We start from the raw sequence: 18,601 nt of genomic DNA, 5'->3' as shown, positions 1-18,601 counted from the left end.
GACATTCAAATAAGTTTTTCAACTCGCTTGGTTTCATCGTCTTATGATATGTTTGGCGATTCAATTTGATGGCTTGCGAGTAATAACTTGATTTTATGGTTCAAATCAATGTGACGTCATTTTCTTACAATTATGGATCAAGAGACTTGGTTTCTCTCTATTTTGTTTTGTTTATACTATAAATTTGAATCATTCAGATTAAATTTCAACAAAACAAATTAATTTATATTTTTAAAAATATCATATTTAAATCATCAAATTCAATTTAATAGTTCACATTTATAATTTTTTTCTTCATGGAGGAAAGCCAACTCCTCAATTATATCCATTATTATAATATTTACGACAACAAGAGTGCCCAAAAAAAAAACATTAATAACTTTTCATCATTAGAAAACAACGTGCTTGTCAAATCTAATTAGCATTTATTAAGAAAATCCAAATGCCATTATTAAGCTTAAAAATTTACAACAATCGTGAAGCATTCAAACTTTCATTGAACGCTCTTATCCAATGCGGTGAACTGATTTGTTGGTTTCACTTCATTTATATATATATATATATATATTTATAGCTTTTCCATTGTCATGATAGCTTCAGGTTGATAGTGAAGGTTGCAAATTGCAACTATTTATGTAGTTTAAAATTTAATTGAAAACAGAGATAAATATTTTTAACTGGCTGGTTGTTATGAACATCAACTATAATCTAAAAAATTTATTCGTGCGGGAAATACGAAAACAATAACTTAGCCATACTATGAACTGGTTCGTCAGTTTGGGCGTCTGGAATTTCGATGCTTTTTTTAACATATTTTTTGATTTTTTATGAAAGTATTGGGAAGCATGCAAATTGCAACTTTTTAAATGATCGTAGATTGAAACGGTTAAACTATTTCCCAATTGATTAAGATGAATATGCCCAATATAATTTTTAAATAGCATCGATGTACTACCTCTGTTTTCAAGTATACGTTTTTTGTTTTTTGTTTTTTTGGGAAAATCTTATATTTCAATATGTAAGGCATTTTGTGAAATTTTTAGCGCTATTAATGTGTTTTTACCTAAAATGTCCTTAGCACTATATCACAAACGAGGCGTTAATTATTGCTTATGCCGTGGATTGTGTAACGGTTGGGAAAATTAAGAAATTTTTGCAAAGAAAATGTAATAAATAATTTTATTATAGCAACAAAAGAGAAATTGGTGTACATTTGGAAAATTTAAAATAAAATAATTCATAGTTCTTGGTATTTTGACTTAAATATTGTTGAAGGTATACACGTGTGTGAGATAACCATGCAAACAATTGTAATATGAAAATTTATAATAACCTATTTGGATGATAATTGTACCCAAAAAAAAATAATAGAAATGATACAACGTGGCTCGAGGGAAAAGCTTGCTGCTCACTTTTAAATCAGTGTTCAAATCCTTATCCTTTTGAGGTAGAAATTTTATTTTATATTTTTAAATATTAAGAAATTTCGAGAATGCCCCTTACAAAATATGCTATCAGATATTACCCTTCTTTCCACTTTAGTCGAGAGGCATGAGGAGAGGGGGAGAGAAGGGGCACGACGAAATCCCTAACAAATCATTCTTCCTCTTCCATTCTCCACCTCCTTCGTTCTTCCTTTCCTTGCCATCGATGAGCATGCACGAAGGAGCTGGGTCTATCTCTACCGGAGGATGCTGTTAAGCTCATGGGTTGTTCTCCCTCCACCATTTTCGTTACTGTCGATTTCTTCCCCAAACATTCCGTCAGTCGCAAAGGATTATGGGTAAATTCGTGACGCTACTGGAGATTTGATTCATGAGATTTTCTTCTTCCCTGTTCGGTGCTGTTGATTCTCCTTCCACTTCTGTGCTTCGCCATCGGTCCACTCTTCTTTTCCCTTTCTCGTGCCATGGCCGTTCTGGAGTGGGCGTAGAAGATTTGGTTCCCTTCCTTCTTTCCCTTTTGGCTCCTTTAGGAATGAAGGCACGGACAATGTTACATAAATGGCTGATGGCTGATTAGGAGTAAATTATATATTTGGAAATGTCTCAGGTAAGTGAATAGCGTCCTAATAACTTGTTAATAAAATTTATTTATTTTTTATTATTATTAAAAACATGGATTGAGCATATTTCCATACACACACGTGATGTTATGATTTTAATTCTATTATTGATATTTAAAGGATAGTCTAAACAAAAATTTTATTTGATTTTTGTTATTTTTCAATATCTTGATTAGAAACACCCAAGCATGAGAACTTGTCTCAAGGAAGTTTTATGATTAACAATATTCTTTTGTGAATTTCAATATTTGAAAAATGATATGGTGTTCCATCTATAATGGGATTTCATACATGTTTTAAAATCTTTTGGTGGGACTGAGTACAAAACACTGGTTGCTAACAGCAGTACTATTAGCCCTTGGTGCACCATGGTATACCTAGCTAGCAAGGTACTTAGGAGATGCTAGCCTCGTGAGATGGCCAATGCACGTGGATCAGAGGGATGGTAATTCGTGAGCATTGTACTCATGCTTGTTTTCGTGGGCTTCATGCTTGCACTTGATTCATGGGTCCAATTACACTTGCTTCGTGGTTTTAAGCCATGCTTGTTAGTTACTTACCCTCATTTGTTGGTTATTTATCCTCGTGAACTTTGTGTCCACTCTTGTTATTCGTTCTAATAAAGTCCTGCAAAAGAAATTTTGAAATTTCTATTATGTTTTACTAAACCTATTAAACAAGTTGGTTTTTATGAATGGATTTCTTTATAATAGATGATGCTACTTTTAATTGCTTGATGCGAGCTTGATATTTGGAAAGTGGAACTTTACTTTTTTGCTGTCATCCTATGAACATGCTTTCAAGTCAAGTGTTTAAATGAAATTATTTTATTTGAGTATGCACTTTGCCATATTAAATGACTATTTTAGTTAAATTCATGTTTATTCCATTTATGTTTCTTGCTTTTATTTCATTTAATATTAAAGTTGGGACGTTATTCACTAGAAAATATATTTTTGGCCTCAGACGAAATAAGCTGAACTTGTATATCAAGGTGTTACTTGAGGCATTTTATCGCCAAAGTGGAGTGGAAGAATTATTTCAGACAAGTTTTGCTTAATGTAAATTTGAACCCTATATTAATTTCATGATCTCTCCTAGTTGCTCTACGTATAATATAGGTAGGATTCTTGTCTTACTTTAAAGATTGTATATCTGTTGGTAGGGAGTGGAGATCTTTTTATTTGATTATTATTGTTCTTTGTCATACATTTCAGAAGACATGAGACTGTTGATATTGTTAGTGCTTATGCACCTTAAGTCAAGATAGAAGCTAGTCTTTAGGAATTATTTTGGGAGGACCTAAAGGGGTTAATTCAACATATACCACAAAGTGAAAATATTTTTATTAGAGGAGACTTTAATGGGCATGCCGGGAGGGAGGCTGGTTAGTATGCGAGGGTGCATGGTGGTTTTGGTTTTGAAGAGCTAAACAATTAAGGACAAATTCCTCTTGATTTCTCGTTGGCATATGATTTTAAAACTGCCAACACTTATTTCAAGAAGAGAGATGAGCATCTCATCACTTAAAAAAGTGGAGCCTCAAGGTCACAGATTGATTTTCTTTTAGTTAAGAGCACAGACTGAAGACTCTATAAAAATTACAAGGTGATTCCCGGGGATGCTGTAACGACACAACATGGGGTCCTTGCTCTTGATGTGTGTATTATGAGTAAAATTCAAAAATGTCAACAAGTAGTGGCACCAAGGATTAGGTGGTAGCAATTAAAAGGTGAGAAGCAAGATATTTTTCAAGTTGAATCTTTTGGACAAAGGAATTTGAGAATCTCAAGGAAGTGCTAATATCATGTGGGAGGATATGGCTAAAAAGATAAGGGAGGTTGCAAAAGTAGTTTTAGGAGAATTAAAGGGTTCTGGTCTGAGAGATAAGGAGTCTTGATGGTGGAATAATAATGTACAGGACAAAATCAAACATAAGAAGAATTGTTTTAAAGCCATACATTTGTGTAACAATGAGGAAAATTGGGAGACGTACCATATGGCTAAGAAGGAAACTAAGAGAGTTGTGAGTGAAGCTCGTTTTAAAGATTTTGAAGAATTTTATAAGAGCCTTAATACAAAGGAAGGAGAACAAAAAATTTATAAGATTGCTAAGAGTAGGGAAAGAAAATCAAGAGATATAGAATAGGTAAGGTGTATAAAGGATGAAGAGGAAAGAATTTTAGTTATAGATGATGAAATTAAAAATAGATGGGAGAGTTACTTTTCCAAACTTTTCAATGATGGAGAGGGTTCATCTAGTAACTTGGAGGATTTAATAACCTATGAAGGAGAACAAAATTTGTCATTCTATCAAATAATATGTGATAAGGAGGTAAAGGAAGCTCTTAAGAAAATGACAAATGGTAGAGCCAACAAACTTGATTGTATATTTATTAAAGTGTGGAAATGTTTAGGTGAAGAAGGGATGAAATGGTTAACTAAGTTATTTGATGTGATTTTACGGTCCAAGAAAATACTTGACGAGTGGAGGAGAAGTACATTAATTCCTATTTATAAAAATAAAAAGGATATTCAAAATTGTACTAACTTTAGAGGGATTAAACTCATGAGCCACACAATGATATTATGGAGAAAGTAATTGAGCACAGGTTGAGATTAGAGACAAGTATTTTTGATAATCAGTTTAGTTTTATGCTACATAGATCGACTATAGAGGCGATTTATCTACTAAGGGGATTAATGAAAAAGTATCATTGTAAAAATAAATATTTACACATGGTTTTTATTGATTTGGAAAAAGCTTATGACCGCATACCAAGAGAAGTTCTTTGGAAGGCCTTGGAAAAGAAGGAAGTATGGATTGCTTATATTAAAGTCATACAAGATATGTATGAGGGGGTAAAAACTAGTATAAGAATGTCTAGTGTCAAATAAAGGACTTTTCTATAAAGATTGGACTACAACAGAGATCATCTTTAAGTCCGTATCTATTTAACTTGATCCTAAATGTTTAGACAGAACATATTCAAGGAGAAATTCTTGAATGTATGCTTTTCGTGGATGATATAGTTCTTATAGTAGAGACAAGAGAAGAGGTTAATTGTAAACTTGAGTTATGCAGGAGGACATTGGAGTCGAAAGGTTTTCGTCTGAGTATGAGTAAGACGAAATATTTATATTGTAAATTTGATAAGGGACTAATTGATAGTAATTTAGAAGTGAAATTAGGAGACCAAATTATACCTCAGGTGAAAAAGTTTAGATATTTGGGAGCCATTATTCAAAATGATGGCAAAATCAATGGTGATATTTCACATAGGATTCAAGCTCGGTGGTTTAATTGGAGAAAAGCTAAAAGAGTTATTTGCGATCGTAAAGTACCTAATAAACTTAAAGGAAAGTTTTATCATACTGCTATCAGACCGGCTGTGTTATATAGTAGTGAATGCTAGGCTCTAATGGGACAGCAAGATCATAAAGTTGGAGTGACAGAGATGAGAATGTTACGGTGGACGTGTGAACATACACGTAAAGATAAAATTCGTAATGAGCACGTATGTGAAAAAGTGAGGGTAGCACCTATTGAGAAAAAATGGTAGAAAATTATTTGAGATGGTTTGGGCATGTGCAAAGAAAATCACGGGAGGCACTAGTAAGAAGAGTGAAACATATAACTTTGAGCCCTGTTAAGAGGGGTAGAGGAAGGCCTAAGAAAATACTCTTGAAAGTTGTTGAACACAATCTCTTAATTAATGATATTCCTAAAAGCTTGATAAATGATAGAGCACAATGGCATCTTGCAATTCATTTAGCCGATCCCACTTAGTGGGATAAAGGCTTGTTGTTGTTTTGTCATACATTTCAAGAGGTCTTATGTCATGCCCTAAAAATAGAGGGTGACCGGCATGGGTGCGAACTACATTGCACATTCCCATAAGCCTTAAAGTGAACAATCATTTCATTTTGTTTTTAAATAATCAAGTCATATGAAAGTTCTAACACTTTTAATACTAATTGTCATAGCAAAGCTTCAAAGCTTTTATAAAAATTTTGACAGAACCTCCTCTGTAAATAAGATCTCTCAAAAAACTTTTAACATAATTTTTTTTTTCACAAAATATAATATCAATCAAGAGCTTAGCTCCTTCTAGCTAGCAAACAATATATAAAACAAAATAAAGTCCTCGCAACAATCTATGTGGAGCAACTACTCTTTTCTCTAAATTTAAATACATAAGACTTAAATATTTACATTAGAAGGTAACAATACCAAGCAAAATTTCCACCTAATATTTCCCTTTTGAGGTCAGCGATAGGAGCAGCATCAACTAATAAATCTGAGACCAAAATAAATTTTTCAGTGAATAGCATCTCCAAAATAGAATTTAAAAGAATTAAAATAATAAACTCAAATAATCGTGTAAAATAATTGAAAAGATGATAATCCAACATAATAACTTCATAAATCTATAAATCATAATCATAATCATGAAATGAGAGTAAATTGGAAACACTTTATTCTATCCTAGTTAAAGAAAACAAATTACTCGTACACAAATCAAAACAGTACAATTGTTAATTGAAGTCATTGGAATTTCAAATGAGTGAGTTTCAAAATTCAAATTTTTGAAGACTTAACAGAACAGGTAACAAACGTGGACACACAGTCCACGAGAGCAAATAACCAGACGCGGCTTAAGCCACGAAAACAAATGTGGACACACAGTCCATAAGGGTAAGTAATGAAACGTAGCCAAAGCCATGAAACAAACGTAGACACATAGTCCACGAGGGTAAGGATAACCAAACGTGGCTCAAGGCCATGAAATAAAATGCAGGTACAAAGCCCACAAAAATGTCGTTAGTAGCAATGTTCTGTCTAAAGTCCTTTTGAAAATCACATTTCAAACATGCGAGAAAAATAATTATTTCTACAATAAAATTTTTCATTCTCAATAACAAACTTGCATGAATTGCTTCAAATCTCAAAATTTGACAAAATAGTACTTCATAACTAATGTATAGGCTTACATTAATTGAGTAACTAAGAAATTCTAGAGTTTAATAAACAAAAATTCCTTCATCCATCTTGGAAATATATTTCTTGAGGAAAAATAAATGCACATATCATAATTTAATTATCCTTCTTCAATATTCCATAAATAAAAAAATTAATATAATTTAGAAGAGTGAAATATTTCAATAAAAGACTATTAAAAATAAAAATAAATTAAATGAGATGCTATTCACTTACCTGAAATCTTCAGAATTTAAATTTCTCCTCTCAACTTTAATCAAATTTCTCTACTTCCAAACTCCCTATAATCATATTAAAATTTTATTTAACCCTCGACCAGTACAATAATTCCTTTTTCCAACCTCACTCACCTCCAATATTAAACTATAATACATTTGAATTTTGTTTTAAATCCTCACTAGCATTTGGTCAAGGCACCAAACATAAATCATTTCCAATCTCCTCATAAAAATGCTAGCATTCAATATTTCATCAACAACTATCCATCTTCGAAAATAAAATAAAATAAAATAAATCACATTACAAATTTCTAAGACAAATATTCTTTACAATATCCAAATTAAATTTCATACTTCCCACAAGAATTAATGAATCTCCATAAATATCCAAAAATTAAGTTTAATTTCTACTAATAAGCACTTCAACAACCACCTTACAGTCATCTTTCATCAAGTTTCATATCTCATCTCTTGTAACATAATCCTAACCAATTCTTCATTATCAACCCATTTAAACCAAATGAATTTAACTCAAAAGTTGACCCATATATATATCATTACCAAGCTTTAAGTCAAAAAAATTATTATTATTATTATTATTATTATTATTTTCTAGCTCAAATGTGCACCTTCTTCATCCTACAATGCATGGCCAACAGTAACAGAACAAAAAGAATGCTGTAACCACACACACACAGAGCAACAGTAGCACACACACTCACAAGATCAACACACGATCAGTAGGCAATAGATGGAAGGTCTAAAATTCCTCACCTCAACCTAGGTAGCTTGAATAGTGGCGAACAGGCAAGGAGGAGAAGATGAGCTTCTTGGACATTGAATAGGGGAGAGGAAGAACCGAATATAGTCATCAAGCAAGGATAGAAACTAAGTTAGCAATAATAGACCAAGCTCGCATAGCACCCCCCAGCAACTCCAATAACTTGGTTCCTTATTCCAGTTGCAACTTGAACGTAAACGACACAAGGAGAGTAGCGAACAAAGAAGAACAAAAAATAGAGTTGGGAGATATGCAAATGAACTTGAACGTTTTCAGAGCAACCATGAGCCCCCTCTGACATCAGTGACGGCAAGGAATGAAGAAGGCAGAGATGAGTCGTTGATAGTAGGGGAACGAAGAGCAACAATCATCCAAACTCTCGATTCTTCTCACACTCTCTTACACTCTGATAACTAACATTTCCTAATGAGAAAGAAAAAAAATGAGAAAATTAAATAGGGTGAGGGAAGGGTATATTGGTAATTCTATAAAGTTAAAATTACAAAAATGGACCCCTTTTTTTTCTTTGCCTTATCAGATCCAAACCTCAACTTAATAATGGGTGAATTAAGTGCACAATACCACTACACCAACTCCCCTTCTTGTCAAAATTATCCCAAAATTAATATAACTACAATTATAATACAATACTATATATTAATTTTTTACTTAAAATTCCTGAGTTATTACATCTTTCTTACATGAAAGTTCTATTAAAAATTTTTACAAGAAATTTATTGTTTTGTTTATATGAAATCAATTAAGGACAATACATTTTACATCAAAAATATGCTTATAGTTTTGGATGAATGAAAATATAATTGTTCAAGGCTTTAAGAGGTATGGGTTTTACACACATATTCCGTGCCGGTCATGCCTTAAATTCTTGGGACGTGACAGATTGATTCCTTGGGTTTGAACTTATTGGGGTACAACTGTACAAGGTTATTTTATTATCTATTAATAATCTAAAAAGTTAATCCACATGGGAAATATGAAAGTAATAATATCCAAATTAAACCATGACCAAAATATATGCCACACTTGTATGTCGGTTTTAGACGCTGATCATTTTATACTTGTTTTCTGACACAGTTTTTTCCCATAAAGATTTGTTTGAAAAGGATCCATAATACAATTAATTGATTAATATTTGTTTGGGATTTATTAATATTCGCTTTTCTATGTTCTCTGTATCAATCTGTAATTATTATTCATATATAAGTGTCGTTATGATAATCAATATGATAAAATTGATACAGTCCAAATAATCCCCTTAACATATATATATATATATATATTCTCTGCAAGCAAATTAATCCACTTAACATTTTAAGATTCATGAACTCAAAAATCCAATAACAGAAAAACACAATGTTTTCTTTAGCTGAAAATGTTTGGATCAAGTCAGTACAAAAAAATAGACTTTTGGCGGTGACAAAAAGTCCAAAAGTCACCGCTAAAAGTTTAGCGGCGACTTTCCGTCACTATAACAATCGTTGTTAATAGTTTTTGGTGGCGACAAATATTGTCACCGCTAAAAGTATACTTTTAGTGGCAACAATTTTTAAGAAATAATAATTTAGTTTATGACACATCACTTTGCCACATGTGCATTAAGTGATGCCACATCACCTGCCATATATGCAATAGATGATGCCACGTCACTTGCCATCTTGTGCCATGTAATAGTCCACGTGTTCGACAGATAATGCCACATCACCTAGCCATCTCATGCCATGTCACATGACACGTGTGCACTTCCTTATGCCACCTCATATGCCACGCCACCATCTCGTGCCACGTCACTTGCCATATGTATGCCCCTTCAAGCTACCTCATGTGCCACACTACCATCTCGTGCCACATCACCTGTCACGTGTGTGCCTTCTCAAACCACCTCATGTGCCACGTCACCACCACGCGGCACGTCACATATTTGTTGCAAAATATGGCAAAGCTAAGGTTTGAACCCTTGACCTCTCCCTCTTCCAAGCTTTAAGTCTCCCTTCTTTGTCAATTGAACTGAAATGCACCACCAGTTATTATATACAAAATTAAATATATATTATTTAACTGCATACACATATATCAAATAATATATTATTAAAAAGATATATATATATATTTTATTTTATTTTCAATTAGTAATATGACAAAATGATTTATATGAATATTTAAATTATAATTTTAATAAAATATTATTTTTTACCAGTAAATATTATTTTTTTAAGAAAATGAACTTAAAATAAAAAATTTTTAAATATCAAATAATATTCTTATATGCATTGTAATAAATTTTTAAATTATATTTTTATTTTTTAAATAAAAATTATTAAGTATATAATTTATTTATAAATATGTATTATATTATTTTATGTTAAATATCTTTTACTTTTTTCTTCTCCATATTTTTCTCAAAAGTTGATAAACTAAATGATTAAATTTTTTTCTTCTCTCAAAATAGCTAAATGTTTTCCCCTCTTTTAATAAAAATATATTTTATAGATAACTTTTCAATATCTTAAAAAATTATTTTAATAAAAAATTAACTTTAACCACATAAATTTTGTTAACAGTCATTTTGAATAATTTTGAAAATGAATACTAATAACTTTTACAATATATGATAATTACAAGAATCTCATATGTGATCAATCTAGTTAACTTCTAATCATCTTCAATCCCACAGCAAGGTGAATTTGAGTAGTTATTCATATTATTCTTAGTAATAATTAGTTATAAAATATTATTATAGCAATAAAACCTAAATATACTAGGAGGAATTACATGAAATCCTTGTCCAAAAGTCATTAGAGCTCAGTAAAAGAAGTAAATATCATATGTATATTAAGCTAAGCATAAAGTGCGTAATATGCTAAGTAGTCTATAATATCATTTGCATCTCACGATGTTTGTACAACTTTAACTTCCCAATGCCATTTATGTATTTGATTGTAAGTAATAATTTATATATAACTTAACCTAATTATAATTGAAGTAATAACCCATTAAGATTTTAATTTATCATATTAAAATACTAGCTTAATAACATAATTGTTAAAAAAAAATGAGCTATATATGTCTAAAAAATATTATGAATAATATAAAATTAGAAAAAATTTAATAATTAAACTTAGCACACTTTGACTATTATTTTTTTGTTTCACGTTCCTATATATAATTTATTTCTAATTCTATACAAAAATAAGAAATTTAATTTTATAAATATATTTTGAATAATTTTATTTAATTTCAAATTTTTAAAACAATTCATAATTTTTTTAAAAAACTAAATTATAATTTTACAAATATTTCCATCAAAAATAGATTATATAAATTATTTTTTATAACAATACTTTTGGTGGTGACAAATGTCGCTGCCAAAAATAAATTATATTAATTATTTTTTAATTTTTAAATTATTTTTTATAAAAATACTTTTGGTGGTGACAAATGTCACTGCCAAAAGTAAATTATATTAATTATTTTTAATTTTTAAATTATTTTTTATAAAAATACTGTTATCGGCGATAATTTGTTGCCACCAAAAATAAATTATATTAATTATTTTTAATTTTTAAATTTTTTTTATAAAAATACTTTTAGCGGCGATAATTTGTTGCCACCAAAAATAAATTATATTAATTATTTTTAATTTTTAAATTATTTTTTATAAAAATACTTTTGGCAGCGACAAAGATAATTTATTGCCGCCAAAAGTAAATTTTATTAATTATTTTTAAATTTTAAATTATTTTTTTATAAAAATACTTTTGCGGCGACAAGTGGATTTTTAGCGGCGACAAATTTACTTTTGGTAGCGACTTTGATTTGTTGCCTTTAAAAATATAGTTTTGATAGTGACTTTTAGCGGCGATAAATTAAAGTCGCCGCCAAAAGTCATATTTTTTGTAGTGAGTGTTGAAGCTTTGAAGAAGTTTCAAGCTCCATTTTTTCGGTATGTTCATTTTTTCTCCATTTTTCATATTGCAATTTCATATGGCTGAGAATATTTAATTTTGTGTATTTATAACTTTTGGATGATTATGTGTAGCTAAATTCTTTACTGTTTGATTATTTTTGAATCCTTGTATGGATTAACATTAATTTTCTCCTCTCTCTTTTTATGATTAATGATAAGTGTGTATTTTACTTTTCTTTTAATTCTTTTAAATGATTGGCGACTATTTAGATATTGTGTTCATTTGAGTTACACTTAATTAGGTTTAGCTTTAAGTGTAAAACTTTAGTAAAATGGTATAAGAACTTGAAGTTTGCATGATAAATTGATGATTTTGTTAGTAAGATATATATATATATATATATATAGACACACACATTTGCAAACCTTGTATATAGCTACATTAAGGTTAGAGTTTAAAATTAGATTAACCGAGCTTGTTTAAATATTTTTAGAATCTTAGTTGGCACTTATATTTTCATTTAAAATATTTATGAGAGAACTTAATTTTAATATAATGAAATGTAAGGGGGACAATTAATTCTTGGTCTCAATTTATACTTGAAGTTTAAGAATCAATTTCTTTTTCTTTATTTTATAGTTTTAATATAATTTTCAAACTCAACTTTGTCCACTAATTGTGTTTTTCTCAACTTATTTGAATTTAGATAATCTTTAGCTTGGTCCTATGTTTCATAGAAATCTCTAAGGGAATGATGCTCTACTCATTTTATTACTTGTCATGACCAGTACACTTGGGAATCCAATAGAGAACAATAGGCTACCAATAAGAGCGTGATGAAGATTATAATCTTCAACCTTTTGATTTCTATTATAATTCAACATGGTGTCTCCTTAATTTAGTTTGCCTTTTTTATTTCTTTGACTTCATTTTATTTCCAGCTCACTTTGGTGTTGGTTGGCTTGATTAAGATTAATTATAGACACAATATAATTTTAATATTTAGAAGCAATTATTATCAGTGATAACTTGCATCAGAACGATACACCATCAGTTTCAGTCTGAAGATCAAAAGTTGAACCACATATAGAAACTTTAATAGTTTCATTCATAACTAGGGCTTACATAAGCTTCATTTAAAGGCAAATCATTTGCCATTTATTCATGCCTAATACATATATATATATATAGTGTGCAAAGGCTCAAGATGTCCAGCACATGACTATATATTCCATGTCTTTATTTACTACTACTGGTCTTCACATGGAGGAAGCAAGCTTGAAATCTGGTGTGTCTTCAATTGGGAAAGAACCATAGCAATTTATGTTACACACTCCTTGAGTAGTACCAGTGTTCCTCTTGACCAACATGTAACCAGACTGTCCCCAAGTGGATCGCCATGAGTTTTTCGCAATCCAGTAATCTTGACCCATACCTAATGAACCATATCCGACGATTAACATAGCATGATTATGAGAACATGATGAAGAAATGCTTGTGCTATCGTCCCCGCTAAAGATTCCCTGCAGAAAGTTCAGAAATTAAACAACTTTTTAAATGTCTCGTGCTAGGCAAATATAATTGACAGTACTGATGCATGTGATAAATGACACGAGGAAGTAACAACCATTCAACACACACACACACACACACACTCATACACATACACACAATTGTTTATTTGTAGTCCTTTATTTCATTAACTTAATGATGATCGACATGGATGACTTACACTTGTGTAGGACGTAAAATCTGAGCTTGCATATATGGAAACACTAACAGGTTGGTTGACAACTTAACAAAAGAGAGAATCTTTTGATATAGGTGTTCTACAATAATTATAGTCATTAATAGTAGCAAATGTCATTTGTTCCTGAATCATATGATAAAAGAAAAAGGGTGTTTAACCAGAGTTAGACAGTATAAAACTTTAACTACCCAATATGTCACGCCTCAAAAACAAAGGGTGACCGGCATGGGTGCACATTACGTTACGCATTCCCATAAACCTTAACATAAAAATTCAATCTATTTTCTAAAAAAAAATCATGTTATAAATAAATTATAACACTTTTACTATTAGCTATCATAAGAAAACTTCAACAATTTTGTAGAAATTTCGTTAGAATCTCCTCTATAAATAGGATCTCTTAAAAATTCTACAACAAAATTTTTCACAAAATACAATATTGATCAGGAGCTTAGCTCCCTCTAGCCAAGCATAGTATATATATATATATATATAGATCAAAATAAAACACTAATAACAACTTATGTGGAGCACTAATCTTTCTTTTACATCAAACATACATAAAACCTATATATTTACATCAAAAGTAATAGTAGCAATCAAAATTTCCACCCAATGTAGCTATTGCCCTTCAAAGGTCGATGGTGGGATCAGCATCAGCTAACAAATCTGAGGCCAAAATAAATTTTTTCAGTGAATAGCATTCCCAAAATAAAATTTTAAAATTTAAAGTAATAAAATCTAATAATAGTGTAAACTAATTAAAATAATTCAACAAAACAAATTTGTAAGTCTGCAAGTTGTAATCATAATTGTAAAATGTGAGTAAATTGAAAGCAATTCATGTTATCGTGCTCAAAGAAAACCATTTATTCATAAATAAGTCAGAGTGATATAATTGTTAGCCAAAATCATGTAAATTTCGAAACATATATTAGTCAATCTTTAGAATTTTGAGAACTCAACAAAATAAGTAACAAACGTGGACACACAGTCGACAAGGGTAAACAACCAAACGCGACTTATGCACATGGACACACAGTCATGAGGGTAATTAATCAAATGCAGTCAAAGCTACGAAAACAAACATGGACACACAGTCGACGAGGGTAATACTAACCAAACGTGGCTCAGAGCCATAAAATCTAACGCGAGTACAAAGCCCACGAATAACAAACGTGAGAACAAAGCCCAGGAGACAAACTAGCTAGTTTTTAACCATAGCGCTACAGACTAACGGAACTGCCGTTAGCAGCAGTGTTCTGTTTAAAGTTCTCTTAAAAATCATGTTTCAAACATGCGAGAAAATAATTATTGCTATAATAAAATTATCATTCTCAATGGCAAACTCGCATGAATTGTTTTAAATCTCAAAATTTATCAAAATCATGCTTTATAGCTAACACACCAAACTTGCATATTGAGTAGCCAATAAGTTTCAAAGCTTAGCAACCATATAAGAATGCTTTCGTTAATCTTGAAAATATATTTTGAGAATACATAAATGCACATATCATAATTTATTTATCCTTCATTAATATTCTATAATTTTCAAAATTTAAGTAATTCATAAGAATAAAATATTTCAATAAAAGACTACAAAAATAAATTAAATAGAATACTATTTACTTACTTGTCAGAGTTCCAAATTCCTAAAGATATTCTTCTTTTAATCCTTGTCAGGTCCCTTTTCTTCCACACACCCTATAAGAATATAAATAATTAAATAAAATTTTCATATATTGTCTATCTTTAGTACAATTCCAATTTAACCATCATCATCTAGAATTCAAAGCCAAGTTTATGATTTAAAATTAGTCCAAATATTATCACTCATTCTTATGACTTCCATTTAATTAAAACACTCCCTTCTATGCATGCAGGTGTAGTCACAAGGAAGAATGAATTTCTGAAATTTCGACCCTCAACCCACATTTACTATATATTGTCCTTAAGTTCAGATGGATTTCTAGCTTAAATTTTAGTCTTCTTCTCTCTACATAATAGCATAAGCGACGGAAGAAAAAAATGAGGTTGTCGTGACTACACATACCAAGTAATAACAACAGCGTGCACACACTAACTTTCTACATTTTCACATACACACACAGCCCTCATATTCTGATCTCTTACTTTCACGCACATATTAGATTAACAATAGGAGAGTTCAAAACTTCTCACCTCAACTTAACTAGCTGAATGGTGGTAAACAGATAGAGAGGAGGAAAGGAGGCTCTTGAACATAGAAAGGTGGAGAGGAAGAACCGAATACAGTTAGTAACCAAGAAGAGAAATTGAATCAGCAGCAACTGGCCAAACTCACGATAGCACCTCTAGCAACAACTTGACCATGGCAACACAGACAAAGTAGAAGACAGAGGAAAAAATAGAGATAGGGAACACAGAAGACAACTAAAGCAAATCAGGTCAGTATAAGTCTCTAACTCCCTCCGATAATAGTCACTAATGATATTAAAAAGGAAGGAAGATCTAAATGCTCACACATACACCTGGACAAAGAAGGGAGAAAAAGCTAGATAATCTGAAATAAAGGAAGAAAAAGCATAATGTAAAGATCACGAGTTGAATGACCAACGGTAGATGGAGTAGAAGCACGCATGCCAGTGATAGTAGTGGCTGAAACTAAAAAGAAGGCAGCAATGATTCAAAGGAGGAAGAGGGAGAAGGTTCAACACGCTCTTTTATAGCACCAAGAACAGAGGAGGGAGCAAGTTGGAATTCAAAGCTCGCATGCACACAAGACGACATCACGACAAGGAAGAAGGAAGCCACATACTAATGACTCAACCAACTGGCAATAGCAGATAGAACCTCTGTAGTCACCAACGTCGGTGATTATTGGAGATAAAGAAAGTGAAATTTTTAGACTTAAGATCCCTCTCACTCTCTCCACCGACTCTTTCTCTCTTTGCTCTAGAATGATCGCCGAAGAACGAAGGAAGAATTTAAAAATATCTAATTGTAATAAGGGTAGTTTGGTAATATCACAAGGTAAATCAGCAAAGGAAAAAATGAATTCCTCATGGGCTTGCTCAGATTCGAACTTGGGACCAAGTGGAAGTATTCCAGCCTAGCTACTACTGCATCAACTTCCTTTATTGGTATAATTGTCTCAAGATTTAATATAAACACACTTAAAACAAATTATCATATATATATATATATATTAATTTATTTTATCAAGGTTATCACATTCTTCCCCCTTAAGAAATTCGGTCCTCCAAATTTAAATTTGTGCTTACCTCAATCTTTAAATAGATGTGGATACTTCGTACGTATATTGCTTTCAACTTCCCATGTAGCTTTTTCCTGAGAATGGTTACGCTATAACAATTTTACCAAAGCAATTTCTTTTGACTGCAACTTCTTAACTTGTCAATCCAAAATAGCTATGGGAACTTCTTCATAAGATAAGTCTAGGTCTATTTGAATATCCTAAGTTTCTATCACATGAGAAGGGTCATATAAATACTTCCATAGCATTGATACATGAAACACCGGATGAATACCTAACAATTCAGGTGGTAGCGCCAAACAATAAGCAACTGCACCAATTTTCTCCAAGATCTCTAATGGACCAACATACCTCGGGCTTAGTTTACCTTTCTTCCCAAACCTCATCACCCCTTTCATAGGTGATACCATAAGAAATACCTTATCCCTAACCACAAATTCTAACTCCCCGACATCGATTATCAACATAAGACTTTTGTTGACTCTAAGCTATTATTAATCTTTCTCTAATCATTTTCACCTTCCTAATAGCATCCTATACCAGATCTGGCCCCAAAAGCTTAATGTTGCCAACATCAAACCATCCAATAAGCGACCTACACTGCCTCTTATAAAGTGCTTCATATAGAGCCATTTGTGTGCTAGCTTGATAATTGTCATTGTAAGCAAACTCCACTAAGGCCAAGTAATGATCCCAACTACCACCAAAATCCAAAATGCAAGACCTTATCATATCTTCAAGTATCTAGATGGTTCTGTAATAGTATAATAAATTTGTGCTTGTCCACATCATTTGAAACTCAAGTATCCTGTCAGGTCATAGCATAAATCTATACTTGTCCTTGCCTTCAAGATTGTCCTTACTCTCTAAGAGTTTTTCCTGATATACTCCTATTAGCAAAAATAGAAGGGACACCGACCAAAGTATCGAGTAGGGAGGAGGTCAAATAAATTCCTAGCTAGATACTGATTGAACAAGAAAACTGTTTCTTCTCAAATAACCAACTATTCTGCATTCATAATAGCACTAGATGCCTTATGACAAGATCTAGAATGAAAATTCCCACAGGTAATATTAAGAGCCCTAACATAACTTGGATGATTCAAATCTTGTTCAGACTGCGATCTAGGATTCCTCAAACTACATCTAGAATATGGGGAATGAATAAAGAGAGAGACATGAGATCCAGACATCTGCTACCTCCTATGAGAATAAAACTATCCATGAAATTGATCATTTCTTGAGGAACCCTTAACCTCCTACATTTCTTAGAAACCACCTTGTTTTCTTGATGCTTTAACTCAATTCTTAGAGCAGCATCTATAGCCAATGAATAGTTAGTGAAAAGCTTCATCAAGACAAATATTAGATCATATATCTCCAAGGCAAACCATGAACAAATCTATGTATCCTTTCTTTCTCATAAGGCACTATGTGAAAAGCAAAAGAAGAAAGTCTTACAAATTTTCAATCATATTCTAATACTGACCCAATACGTCTCAAGTTTAAGAATCCTTCAATCTTAGCATCCTTTTCAATACCTTCAAGAAACTCTACTAGGTTCCCCTTTTCATTAATTCTAGAGAAAGTAGGGAAATTCAAC

The sequence above is a fragment of the Prosopis cineraria genome, unplaced genomic scaffold (assembly GCF_029017545.1).
Source record: "Prosopis cineraria cultivar Desert tree isolate PC_DT_omini unplaced genomic scaffold, ASM2901754v1 PC11, whole genome shotgun sequence".
Lineage (NCBI taxonomy): Eukaryota > Viridiplantae > Streptophyta > Magnoliopsida > Fabales > Fabaceae > Prosopis > Prosopis cineraria.
The sequence above is the reverse complement of the archived record's forward strand: the minus strand, read 5'-3'. Positions refer to the sequence as shown.